The 12,544-nt window shown below is 42.1% G+C and overlaps 1 long non-coding RNA gene across 1 annotated transcript in view; it reads right to left on the reverse strand.

Moving 5' to 3' along the window:
• Positions 1 to 2,776: 2,776 nt before the first annotated feature.
• LOC139416222 (uncharacterized) overlaps positions 2,777 to 12,544 on the reverse strand; it is a 139,450-nt gene continuing 129,682 nt past the window's right edge. Inside the window, exon 3 of the long non-coding RNA XR_011635071.1 lies at positions 2,777 to 2,829. This is a non-coding gene — a long non-coding RNA (uncharacterized lncRNA). The remainder of the gene's footprint in view (positions 2,830 to 12,544) is intronic.

Consider the following 12,544-nt stretch of genomic DNA (forward strand, 5'->3'; position numbering starts at 1 on the left):
ATCCCAAGGAGCACTGTGCAAGCGATAATATTGAAATGGGATGAGTATCAGACCACTGCAAATCTACCAAGACCTGGCCGTCCCTCTAAACTTTCAGCTCATACAAGGAGAAGACTGATCAGAGATGCAGCCAAGAGGCTGCAAAAAAAAGTGTTGTTTAAAGTTTGCCACAAGCCACCTGGGAGACACACCAAACATGTGGAAGAAGGTGCTCTGGTCAGATGAAACCAAAATTGAACTTTTTGGCAACAATGCAAAACGTTATGTTTGGCGTAAAAGCAACACAGCTCATCACCCTGAACACACCATACCCACTGTCAAACATGGTGGTGGCAGCATCATGGTTTGGGCCTGCTTTTCTTCAGCAGAGACAGGAAAGATGGTTAAAATTGATGGGAAGATGGATGGAGCCAAATACAGGACCATTCTGGAAGAAAACCTGATGGAGTCTGCAAAAGACCTGAGACTGGGACGGAGATTTGTCTTCCAACAAGACAATGATCCAAAACATAAAGCAGAATCTACAATGGAATGGTTCAAAAATAAACATATCCAGGTGTTAGAATGGCCAAGTCAAAGTCCAGACCTGAATCCAATCGAGAATCTGTGGAAAGAACTGAAAACTGCTGTTCACAAATGCTCTCCATCCAACCTCACTGAGCTCGAGCTGTTTTGCAAGGAGGAATGGGAAAAAATGTCAGTCTCTCGATGTGCAAAACTGATAGAAACATACCCCAAGCGACTTACAGCTGTAATCGCAGCAAAAGGTGGCGCTACAAAGTATTAACTTAAGGGGGCTGAATAATTTTGCACGCCCAATTTTTCAGTTTTTGATTTGTTAAAAAAGTTAGAAATATCCAATAAATGTCGTTCCACTTCATGATTGTGTCCCACTTGTTGTTGATTCTTCACAAAAAAATACAGTTTTATATCTTTATGTTTGAAGCCTGAAATGTGGCAAAAGGTCGCAAAGTTCAAGGGGGCCGAATACTTTCGCAAGGCACTGTATTATTGGTTACAGAATTATTTTGATTCAGTAGTTATCAGTTTTGAGCAGTATGATTAAGTGATAATTAAATGGATTATTAACATATTACAAGAAAATCATTTCAAAAGTAATGTGAATATTGCATTGTGAAACACAGATCATTCGATTGAATATGTATGCAAATTGAAAGTGTGACTTGGTGCTGTAAACAATTGACTTTGTAAATGTTTTTAAAGGTAAAGGTACTTAGAGTTTAGAAACATAGCTATTTTGATGACCTGTTTAGATTTTTATACGAAGAGTTGTGAAAATGTACCACATACTATATAGCAAAATGCACCAAAGTGATAAAAAAAAGTGTTCTGTGTGGGCAGGTATAATGTTATAAATTATGAAACTTCTCAAAGAGCTGTGACATTTTACAGACAAAAAAAAGGAAACCTTCTAAATAATGCAGTCCAATGTTGACCACCCACTAGGTCTGCCTGCAGTCTCAAACTGGTTAATGACATGGAGTTCTTGACACAAACTGTCTAAGCTTCCTTTCCATAGGTTCACTATAAACAAACAGTCAAGTCCTAACGAAGTGTCCCTTTTAGTAGTAATGTTTGGCAAAACACAATTTCGTTTTTTCTAATTTGTTCTCCCAATTCAATGAACTTGTTTCCCTAGGAAAAACACAACAGGGGGAAAGCTTGTTCCACTTGTCAAGATACTGTAGATCACTGACTTCAATGCATACACATATTTAATTTGTGGGGGGAGAACTACACCTTAAACATGCTTTTAGATACCTACTTTCTTCTACAACCCCCATAAGGCATAGTGCACACAGATTAAATAATGAAAGTTATTTGATACTGGGGAATATTTAGTTCTAAAAAGTAGGTGGTACAGAGCTTTACATTCGGTGGCAATAATGCAGTACAGTATAGGTCTTTGACATCTGTACCAAGGAACTACTTTACCCTGGATTTACCCCAGCAATCTATGAGAAGTACACATGCTTTATTCCCTTTAATCCCTTAAAACAGGTGTGACATATGGGAATGTTCCCTGATGATCGAGCTGTCCAGAGGTTTGTGGGCATTACAGAGATTCTGGAAGAGAATGACAGTCCCCCGAGGTCATCTGTGGTTGATGAGATGAGGAAGCAAAATGAAACGTGTCCTCTCTAACCTGCCCATAGGTGACCCTACCGCAGTGACCCACGTGTTGTAGATTTGGCTTGTTCCGCTGGCCTAACAACAAGCTCCACAGGCAATTTTGGGATTAGGCTATTATCATAACCTAATGGGAGTGATTGTCGTCCTGTTTTGCATTGTCTGCTCTTTAGAGACCGCTGTGCCACCGAGGACACCATGCGCTACACGTGTTAGCTTGTTTCTGGTAAATTTAGCTGCAGGAAGTTACTCTGATTCTCAGCATTTGCCTGAAAAGTGTTGGTGTAGTACTTTCACACAATATTGACATTTGAAATTAACATTAATAGATGTTTATTGGAAGGGTTGCATTAAACAATGCCGAAGTATCGTCTACAATTGAACTCGGCAATTTTAGCCCTGTGCGTTGCGGTGAGGATTTACGCCTGTCATTTATATATTAACCCTTCTAATTCAAAATAGTATCCTTTCATAGCACTTCATATCTGTAGGAGTGTCAACACAAACACATTTCCTCCCAAATAGGCTGGGCCTGGGCTGCTCTGAGGTTGGTGAGTCAGCTCAGGAGAGAGAAAAAAATCTCACTTGGAGGTCCAGCCAACTTGGAATAGATCTGTGAGTGCACACACTTACCAGGTTCGCCATTCCGGCCTCTTCTTCCCCGCTTTCCTGGCGGGCCTGCATTAGAGGGAAGCACAAAATATTTCTGGTCAGGGCTTCCATTCTTTCTTCAGTTTTCTATTCTATAATTTGCAATTTGCATTTAAATGCCCTCCGGTTCAAACAACCCCAATAGGGAGAGGAGGAGACCGTGTCAAAATATTGTGTTTGGATCTTCTATGCACCTCAAGGATCCCAAGGTTCATTAAGCATTTAGACACAATTTAGAAGCAAACTCAACTGGAAATGGGGACATACTCTCTTGCTGCAAAAGTGATCCTTTTGGTTTCATCTCTTTCTTTTTCGTGGTGTTATTATTAGCTTGGATGCCCTGATTTCTAATTTGTTTTTGCAATAGTCATTTTCAGATTCCGTCTTCTCTTTGCGCCTTTCGTGAACAGCATCAATTTGTTAATGCTCAGCCGGAAGAGTAAAACAATTACACGCATTGCTAAGTTTGACATGCTGGGAACTCGACTGCAGTGCTTTCTGGATGACCTCTGGGGATGTAAGCCGCTTGCCCAAAATGTAGCTTCTTCATGGGGGAAATGAACATGCTTTGCAATGGAGGGCTGGATGTCAAAACCAGGTTTCTCTCAAGGATACTCTGCAAGGCTTATGGTTGTTACAGTATTTAAATACATGTCTTGAAACGTAATTGACTTTTCAACACGGAACTAAAACGGGCCTGCCATAACCCATCATCATCTGAGGAGGTCAAATCTAAACGAACCAAGCAAGACAAACCTCAACGCTCAGTTTTCACTACAGATTTCTATCCAGATCTACACTTTATATACAAACATATGTGGACACGCCTTCAAATTACTGGATTCGGCTATTTCAGCCACACCCATTGCTGACAGGTGTATAAAATCGAGCACACAGCCACGGAACTTATATAGACAAACATTAGCAGTAGAATGTCCTCACTGAAGAGCTCAATGACTTTCAACGTGGCACCGTCATAGGATGCCACCTTTCCAACAAGTCAGTTCGTCAAATATCTGCCCGGATGGAGCTGCCCCGGTGAACTGTCAGTGATGTTATTGTGACGTGGAAATGTCTAGGAGCAACAGCCACACAAGCTAACAGAACGGAATCGCCGAGTGCTGAAGCGCGTACAAATCGTGTGTCCTCAGTTGCAACACTCACTACTGAGTTCCAAACGTCCTCTGGAAGCAACGTCAGCACAATAACTGTTCATTGGGAGCTTCATGTAATGGGTTTCCATGGCCGAGCAGCCACACACAAGCCTAAGATATACCATGCGCAAAACCAAGCGTCGGCTGGAGAGGTGTAAAGCACGCCGCCATTCGACTCTGGAGCAGTGGAAACGCGTTCTCTGGAGTGATGAATCACGCTTCACCACCTGGCAGTCTGACAGACTAAGTTTGGCGGATGCCTGGAGAACACTACCTGTCTGAATGCATAGTGCCAACTGTAAAGTTTGGTTGAGGAGGATTAATGGTCTGAGGATGTTGACCATGGTTTGGGCAAGGCTCCTTAGTTCCAGTGAAGGGTTATCTTTACTTTACAGCATACAATGACATTCTAGACAACTTCCAACTTTGTGACAATAGTTTCCTGTTTCAGCATGACAACGCCCCCATGCATAAAACGAGGTCCATACAGAAATGGTTTATCGAGATCGGTGTGGAAGATCTTGACTGGCCTGCACAGAGTCCTGACCTCAACCCAATCGAACACCTTTGGGATGAATTGTAACGCCGACTGCGAGAGGCCTAATCGCCCAACATCAGTGCACAAACTCACTAATACACTTGTGGTTGAATGGAAGCAAGTCCCCACAGCAATGTTCCAACATCTAGTGGAAAGCCTTCCTGGAAGAGCGGAGGCTGTTATAGCAGCAAAGGGGGGACCAACTCCACATTAATGCCAATGATTTTGGAAAGAAATGTTCGATGAGCAGGTGTCCACATACTTTTGGCTATGTAGTGTACTTTCAGACAGCAACAGTGTGAAACAGTATTGTAAATTCCCTTTTGAGCACTGTTCTGACAAACAGTGTTTTATAAGGCCTCCTGAGTTGCGCAGCGGTCTAAGGCACTGTATCGCAGTGCTTGAGGCATCACTACAGCCCCTGGTTCGATCCCAGGCTGTGTCACAGCCGGCCGGGACTGGGAGACCCATGAGGCGGCACACAATTGTCCCAGCGTTGTCCGGGTTAGGGGAGGGTTTGGCCGGCCAGGATTTCCTTGTCCCATTGCGCTCTAGCGACTCCTTGTGGTGGGCCGGGGGCCTGTAAGCTGACTGGTTGCCAGATGGTGTTTACTCTGATAAAAATTGGTGCGGCTGGCTTCCCGGGTGCGGCTTGGCAGGGTTGTGTTTCGGGGGATGCATGGCTCTCGACCTTCGCCTCTTCCGAGTCCGTACAGGAGTTGCAGCGATGGGACAAGACTGTAACTACCAATCGGGGAGAAAAAGGGGGTAAAAGTATGAAAAAAGCATGAATGACCAACCTGTTTAAAATACTTACTGTTAGTATGACATCCAGGATTTCAATATCTACCATGAATTGCATGTGCAGGACAACTACTGGTAAATGGAGTGAAGTGAACTTGAGCCAATGTCAAACAACTTCATTAATAACAGAGGCTGTCATTTGTATTCAGGTCAATGTAAATAATGAGAGACATGAGAGACAAAACTGCAATAAGGGAGCCATTGTATTAATTTATGTGACAGTAATATGTTGTGACCAGGTAAAAATAAAAAAATCCAGATTTCCCCGAAATCCCAGTTGGACGTATCCCAGAATCAATGGAGAATAAGCAGAAAGAAGAGAATTTATTGAAAGTTCCTGGAATTTGCAACCCTAGTTGTGGAAGAGATGGTGTGAAGCCATCAACAACCATTGCAGTATCTCAAATATCCGTTGGAATGAGCCGACTTGTACTGATACATTTGCTGCCTTTTCAAGAAAGTGTATGGTAAGAAAATATGTAATTTCGCTGCAGCAAATAAATAACTTTGTTCAAAACAACACATTTCTCGAGTAGCCAATAATTAATTTTTTCTGCAATGGTTATGATAACCTTTTATGGCCATGTTCAGTTCATATTCCCGAAGTACCCATTCAACAAATTAACATGCACATCCCTCATTTAATTGGGCCTATTAGATAGCTTTATAACATACAGTTTATCTTTTGCATTGAAGTGTGTAGGCTACTGTAGTATAAAAAAGATTCTGAGTAGACACTGTTTCAGAATTCTCATGCAGTGCAGCATATGGTTCTGGAAAAAGTAAATGCTAAACATTATTAAATTCAAACAATCTGCTTAAAAGGTCCACAACAATTTGCAATGGTTTTTGTCTTACAGAAACGGTCAGATAAAGAAAATGTCACTGTAAAACACCTTAAAAGACATTTCATCAAGTTCGCCATTGCTATTTCCTTTATTTATTTCCTGTCATGTCACCATAAAAGGTGAATGACGGGGATTTTTTCAGGCAGAGTTTTAAAGCTCGTTCATGCACACAGTTTCAGGATGGGTTCGATTTATAACGGGTAACATGCGTATGGCATGCACCAAGTTTATAAATCTCAATATTTTTGTGCAGTCTTTTCAGAACTGTGAAGTGTACTCAATGGTTATGAAGACCCAGAACGGCACAGCCCATTTTTGCACGGCTTTGGCAGTATTCTCAAACAGGCCCTGTCCACAAAGAATGTCCACATGTTCTCAGTAAATACTTAGTTAATGTGTGTCCAGCAGTCATGGACAATTACATCCGGGAGTCACTGGAGGCAGGTTTCATTCACCCCTCTACATCCCCTGGTGCAGGGTTCTTCTTCGTGGATAAGTAGGATGTAGGCCTGCGTCCCTGCATCGACTACAGAGGGTTGAACCAGATTACGATCTAAGTTTATTTGTCACGTGCTCCAAATACAACAGGTGTAGACCTCACAGTGAAATGCCTACTGACAAGCCCTAACCAACAGTGCAATTTTTAAGGAAAAAAATGGTATTAGGTAGACAATAGATAAGTAAAGATAATTTTTTTTACAAAACATTACTGTGGTACCGGTACAGAGTCAATGTGTGGCGGCACCGGTTAGTCGGGCTAATTGAGGTAATATGTACATGAACGTATAGTTAAAGTGACTATGCACAGATGATAAACAGAGAGTAGCAGCAGCGTAAAAGAGGGATTGGCTGTCACACCCTGATCTGTTTCACCTGTCCTTATGATTGTCTCCACCCCCTCCAGGTGTCGCTTATTTTCCCCAGTATATTTATCCCCGTTTCCTGTCTCTCTGTGCCAATTTATCTTGTATCTTTGTCAAGTCAACCAGCATGTTTTTTCCCGAACTCCTTTTCTCTTCTCTTTGCTAGTCCTCCCGTTTTTGACCCTTGCCTGTTTTCTGGACTCCATTCCCGCCTGCCTTGACCTCGAGCCTGCCTGCCCTTCGGTACCTACTGGACTCTGAACTGGTTTTGACCTTTTGGCTGTACACGACCATTCTCTTGCCTACCACTTTTTGGATTGATAAACATCTAAGACTCCAACCATCTGCCTCCTGTGTCTGCATCTGGGTCTAGCTTTGTGCCCTTATATTGGGGGTGGCGGGACACACTTCAAATAGTCTGGGTAGCCATTTGATCACATGTTCAGGAGTCTTATGGCTTGGGGGTAAAAGCTGTTGAGAAGCCTTTTGTTCCTAGACTTGGCCGCTAGCCATGCGGTAGCAGGTAGAACAGTCTATGACAGGGGTGGCTGGGGTCTTTGACAATTGTTAGGGCCTTCCTCTGACAAAGCCTGGTTTAAAGGTCCTGGATGGCAGGCAGCTGTAGAACCGTTTGAGGACCCATGCCAAAATGTCAGTCTCCCGAGGGGGAGTAGGTTTTGTCGTGCCCGCTTCATGACTGTCATGGTGTACTTGGACCATATTAGTTTGTTGGTGATGTGAACACCAAGGAACTTGAAGCTCCCAACCTGCTAAACTGTCGACGAGAACGGCAGTGTGCTCAGTTCTCTTTTTGCTATAGTCCACAATCATCTCCTTTGTCTTGATTACGCTGAGGGATAGGTTGTTGTTCTGGCACCACCCATCCAGGTTTCTGACCTCCTCCCTATAGGCTGTCTCATCGTTGTTGGTGATCAGGCATACTACTGTGTCGTCTGAAAACTTAATGATGGTGTTGGAGCCAGGCCATGCAGTTGTGGGTGAACAGGGAGTACAGGAGGGAACTGAGCACGCACCCCTTAGGGGCTCCAGTGTTGAGGATCAGCGTGGCACATGTGTTGCTACCTATCCTCACCATCCTGGGGGCGGCCCGTCCGGAAGTCCAGGATCCAGTAGCAGAGGGAGGTGTTTAGTCCCAGGGTCCTTAGCTTATTGATGATCTTTGAGGGCACTATGGTGTTGAACACTGAGCTGTAGTCAATGAATAGCATTCTCACGTAGGTGTTCCTTTTGTCCAGATGGGAAAGGGTAGGGTTACCCCCTACCCCTGATGTCCTCCACTTTGGAGTTGGTCCAAGGGGCCCAATTCTTCACCTAACTGGACCTACGAAATGCTTACAATCTGGTGAGAGTCAGAGAGGGAGATGAGTGGAAGACTGCCTTTAACACCCCTAGTGGCCACTATGAATATTTAGTCATGCCCTTTGGATTATCGAGCTCACCGGCAGTCTTTCAAGCATTGGTCAGTGACACCCTGAGGGAGGGATATGTTGAATCGGTTCATTTTTCTTTGTCTCAACGACATCTTGATCTTCAAGCAAATCAGCCATTATCTGTAAACCCATTGTCTGTACATTTCGAATTTTTCTAACACCCAAAACAGTTTTTTCCTGCATTCTAGAGTAATAATCATTATGCTTAATTCTATATAAAAAAAAATGGTGTCTATTTTTCTGCATATCTAAGCATACCCCTTCGCTGTATCCTCCTGATTGGTGTTTTTTTTATTTTTATAAACTACATTTGCTACTCTGCATCTCTGCTAAAATCTGGGGAAAAGATTGAACGGAATGTGAGTCTTATTTAGTTATTGCTTGCTTTTCTACCAACCTTGCCAGTAGGCAAGCCAGCTAAGATGGCAAGTCAAGCTAGATACTCTAACTTGATAACCTGAAATATATTTTTGGTAGATAGGTTCCCAATCTGAGCTAGCTAAAGCCAACTTCATAAAACCGGCTATTTGTATTACAGGAAAAATAAAGATTCACTAGAAGTTGACAATTTCCATCAAGTCATTTAGAGGCTGGGAGAGGGGCAAGCAGTCGACTGGCAGACCAGGGTAAATTAAACCACCGTTTCTTTCAAATAAAAAGCCTGCATAGGTAAAATGCTCATCAAAAGCAACAACTTGCGTAGACAGGGAAGGTAAGGAATTTCCATGCTAGGGTGCATTAACTGTTTCCCAAAATGTCTACAGATCACCAGCAGTCTAAGAACTTAGAAAGGAGCAAGATTTTCCATCTATTTTTCAATTGCCCGAAAAGCTGCAAATTTCCAACCTTGACCCAAGCCTGATTTGTTCTATATTTGACTGCCAGAGAGATGAAAAATAGACGAGAACAATTCTAGAGCTAATTCAGGGTCAGGCATGCAGCTGATAGAGGAAACGTCAGAGTAATATATATATACAGTGCCTTCAAAGTATTCACACCCCTTGACCCTGCGGTAAAAATGTTTACTCTATGTCCTGAATACAAAGCGTTATGTTTAGGGCAAATCCAACAACACATCACTGAGTACAACTCTTTACATTTTCATACATGGCGGTGACTGCATCACGTTATTGGTGTGCTTGTCATCGCCAAGGATCAGGGTGGTTTTTTAATAAAAAGAAACAGAATAGAGCAAAGCACAGGCAAAATCCTACATGAAAAAATGGTTCAGTCTGCTTTTCAGACATTGGGAGACAAATTCACCTTTCAGCAGGACAATAACCTAAAATACAAGGCCAAATATATACTGGAGTTGTTTACCAAGGGTGACATTGAATGTTCAGGAGTTGCTATTGGCTTAAATCAATGGCTTGACTTGAAAATGGATGTCTGGCAATGATCAACAACCAACTTGACAGAGCTTGAAGAATTTTTTTTAAAGAATATTGGGCAAATATTGTACAATTCAGGTGTGCAAAGCTCTTACAGACGTACCCAAAATAACTCACCAGTGTAATCACTGCCAGGTGATTCTAACATGTGTTGACTCAGGGGTGTGAATACTGATGTAAATGTATTCTGTATATTTTTTAAACTATTTTATACTTTTTAGAATAATAGTGAATACATCAAAACTACGAAATTACACATATGGAATGATGTACTAACCAAAAAAGTGTAAAGCAAATTATTCAAAGTAGCTACCCTTTGCCTTGATGGTAGCTTTGCACACTCTTGGCATTCTCTCAACCAGCTTCATGAGGTAGTCACCTGGAATGCATTTCAATTAACAGGTGTGCCATCTTAAAAGTTAATTTGTGGAATTTCTTTCTTTCTTAATGCGTTTCAGCCAATCAGTTGTGTGTCACAAGGTAGGGGGTGGTACACAGACCATATCCCTATTTGGCAAGTCCATATTATGGCAAGAACAGCTCAAATTAACACAGAGAAATGACAGTCCATCATTACTTAAAGACATTAAGGTTAGTCAATACGGGAAATTTCAAGAACTCGCAAAAATCATCAAGAGCTATGATGAAACTGGCTCTCATGAGGACCGCCACGGGAAAGGAAGACCCAGGTTTACCTCTGCTGCAGAGGGTAAGTTCATTAGAGTTACCAGCCTCAGAAATTGCAGTCCAAATAAATGCTTCACAGAGTTCAAGCAACAGACACATCTCAACATAATCTGTTCAGAGGAGACTGTGTGAATCAGGCTTTCATGGTCAAATTGCTGCTAAGAAACCACTATTAAAATACACCAATAAGAAGAGACTTTCTTCCCACCATAAAGCATGGAGGAGGAGGTGTGATGGTGTGGTGGTGACACTGTCAGTGATTTATTTAGAATTCAAGGCACACTTGACCAGCATGGCTACAACAGCATTCTGCAGGGATACACCATCCCATCTGGTTAGCGCTTAGTGGGACTATCATTTGTCTTTCAGCAAGGCAATGACCTAAAACACACCTGCAGGCTGTGTAAGGGCTATTTGACCAAGGAGAGTGATGGAGTGCTGCATCAGATAACCTGGCCACAATCACCGGACCTCAACCCAATTGAGGAGGTTTGGGATGAGTTGGATCGCAGAGTAAAGGAAAATCAGCCAACAAGTGCTCAGCATATGTGAGAGCTCCTTCAAGGCTGTTGGAAAAGCATTACAGGTGAAACTGGTTAAGAGAATACTAAGAGTGTGCAAAGCTGTCGTCAATGCAAAGGGTGGCTACTAATCTAAAATCTAAAATATATTTTGATTTGTTTTTCTTGGTTACTACATGATGTGCTATTTCATATTTTTTACCTCATCACTATTATTTCACAATGTAGAAAATAGTAAAATAAAGAAAAACTCTTGAATGAATAGGTGTGTCCTAACTTTTGACTGGTACTGTATATTTAATCAATTTTGAATTCAGGCTGTAACACAGCAAAATGTGGAATAAGACAATGGGTATGAATACTTTCTGAAGGCACTGTTATGAAGACAAGCTTGTGGGGGATTAAAAAAAAACATTTCTCTTCACAACGATACGAGGATCAGTGTTAATATGTTTGGTATATCTAATACATGCAATACATCATAAGCAAAGACACCGCAGGACTACTTGTCAGTGTCACCTATTATCCTGCACACCTGTCACCATCGTCTAGTGCACCTGCGCCTCATGACACTCACCTGGACTCCATCACCTCCTTGATTATCTTCCCTATCTATATCTGTCACTCCCCATGGCTCTTTCCTCAGATGTTATTTATTCTGTTTTCATGTCGGTGCGTTGCTTGTGTGTCATGGTAGGTTTTCTGTTTATTTATTAAAACACTCACTCCCTGAATTTGCTTCCCGACTCTCAGTGCACTCGTTACAGTCAGTGAGGAGTTTGCTGGATTTATTTTGCATTAATCGGTGGGGGTTTTACAATAAATTGATTCAGGTGAAGTCAAGACAAATTTCTTCAAATGGTCTGAGGCCGGGGTAAGCCAATGTAAGTCAAAATCCCCTAAAACAACTAATTCAGATGACAATGATTTAAAATACTCAGTACCGACAGCTTGCGCGAGTGTGGTAAATCCCTGCAACAGATACATTTGTATTGTGGCCATATGCCAAAATACACATTTATCTTTGGGACTTAGTGCTATTTAGAGAACATGATGCCACAACAGTTGATTTCAGTCGGTCACACTTGAATATGTTGTAATCAGCAATATCAATGTCCTTATCCGGGATCGAGCAAATTCTCTGTGAGAACCAAAATATCCGGGCTTGTGTCACCCAGATATCTCGCGGGGCACAAACCTCAGAGATCAATCGGTAAACTCTGATTTACCATCCCAAGGTATCCCTGGACAACGTCTATTTGTGCCCCTACTGGATGAAAACTACAAATGTAACAGCTGTGCTCAATGCAATGGCACTTATAAATGTAGATCCTAAAACACCCCCAAACAGGGAAACAGATCCCAATCAAAGATGTTATCACGTGCTCCACTAAGTTATTTATCTTATAACTTGTCCTTGTGGTAAAAAAATGATGTGGGTAAAACAAAGCGCAAATTAAAAGTACGTATCTCGGAGCATCGTTG

This window comes from Oncorhynchus clarkii, chromosome 9 (assembly GCF_045791955.1).
Source record: "Oncorhynchus clarkii lewisi isolate Uvic-CL-2024 chromosome 9, UVic_Ocla_1.0, whole genome shotgun sequence".
Taxonomy (NCBI): domain Eukaryota; kingdom Metazoa; phylum Chordata; class Actinopteri; order Salmoniformes; family Salmonidae; genus Oncorhynchus; species Oncorhynchus clarkii.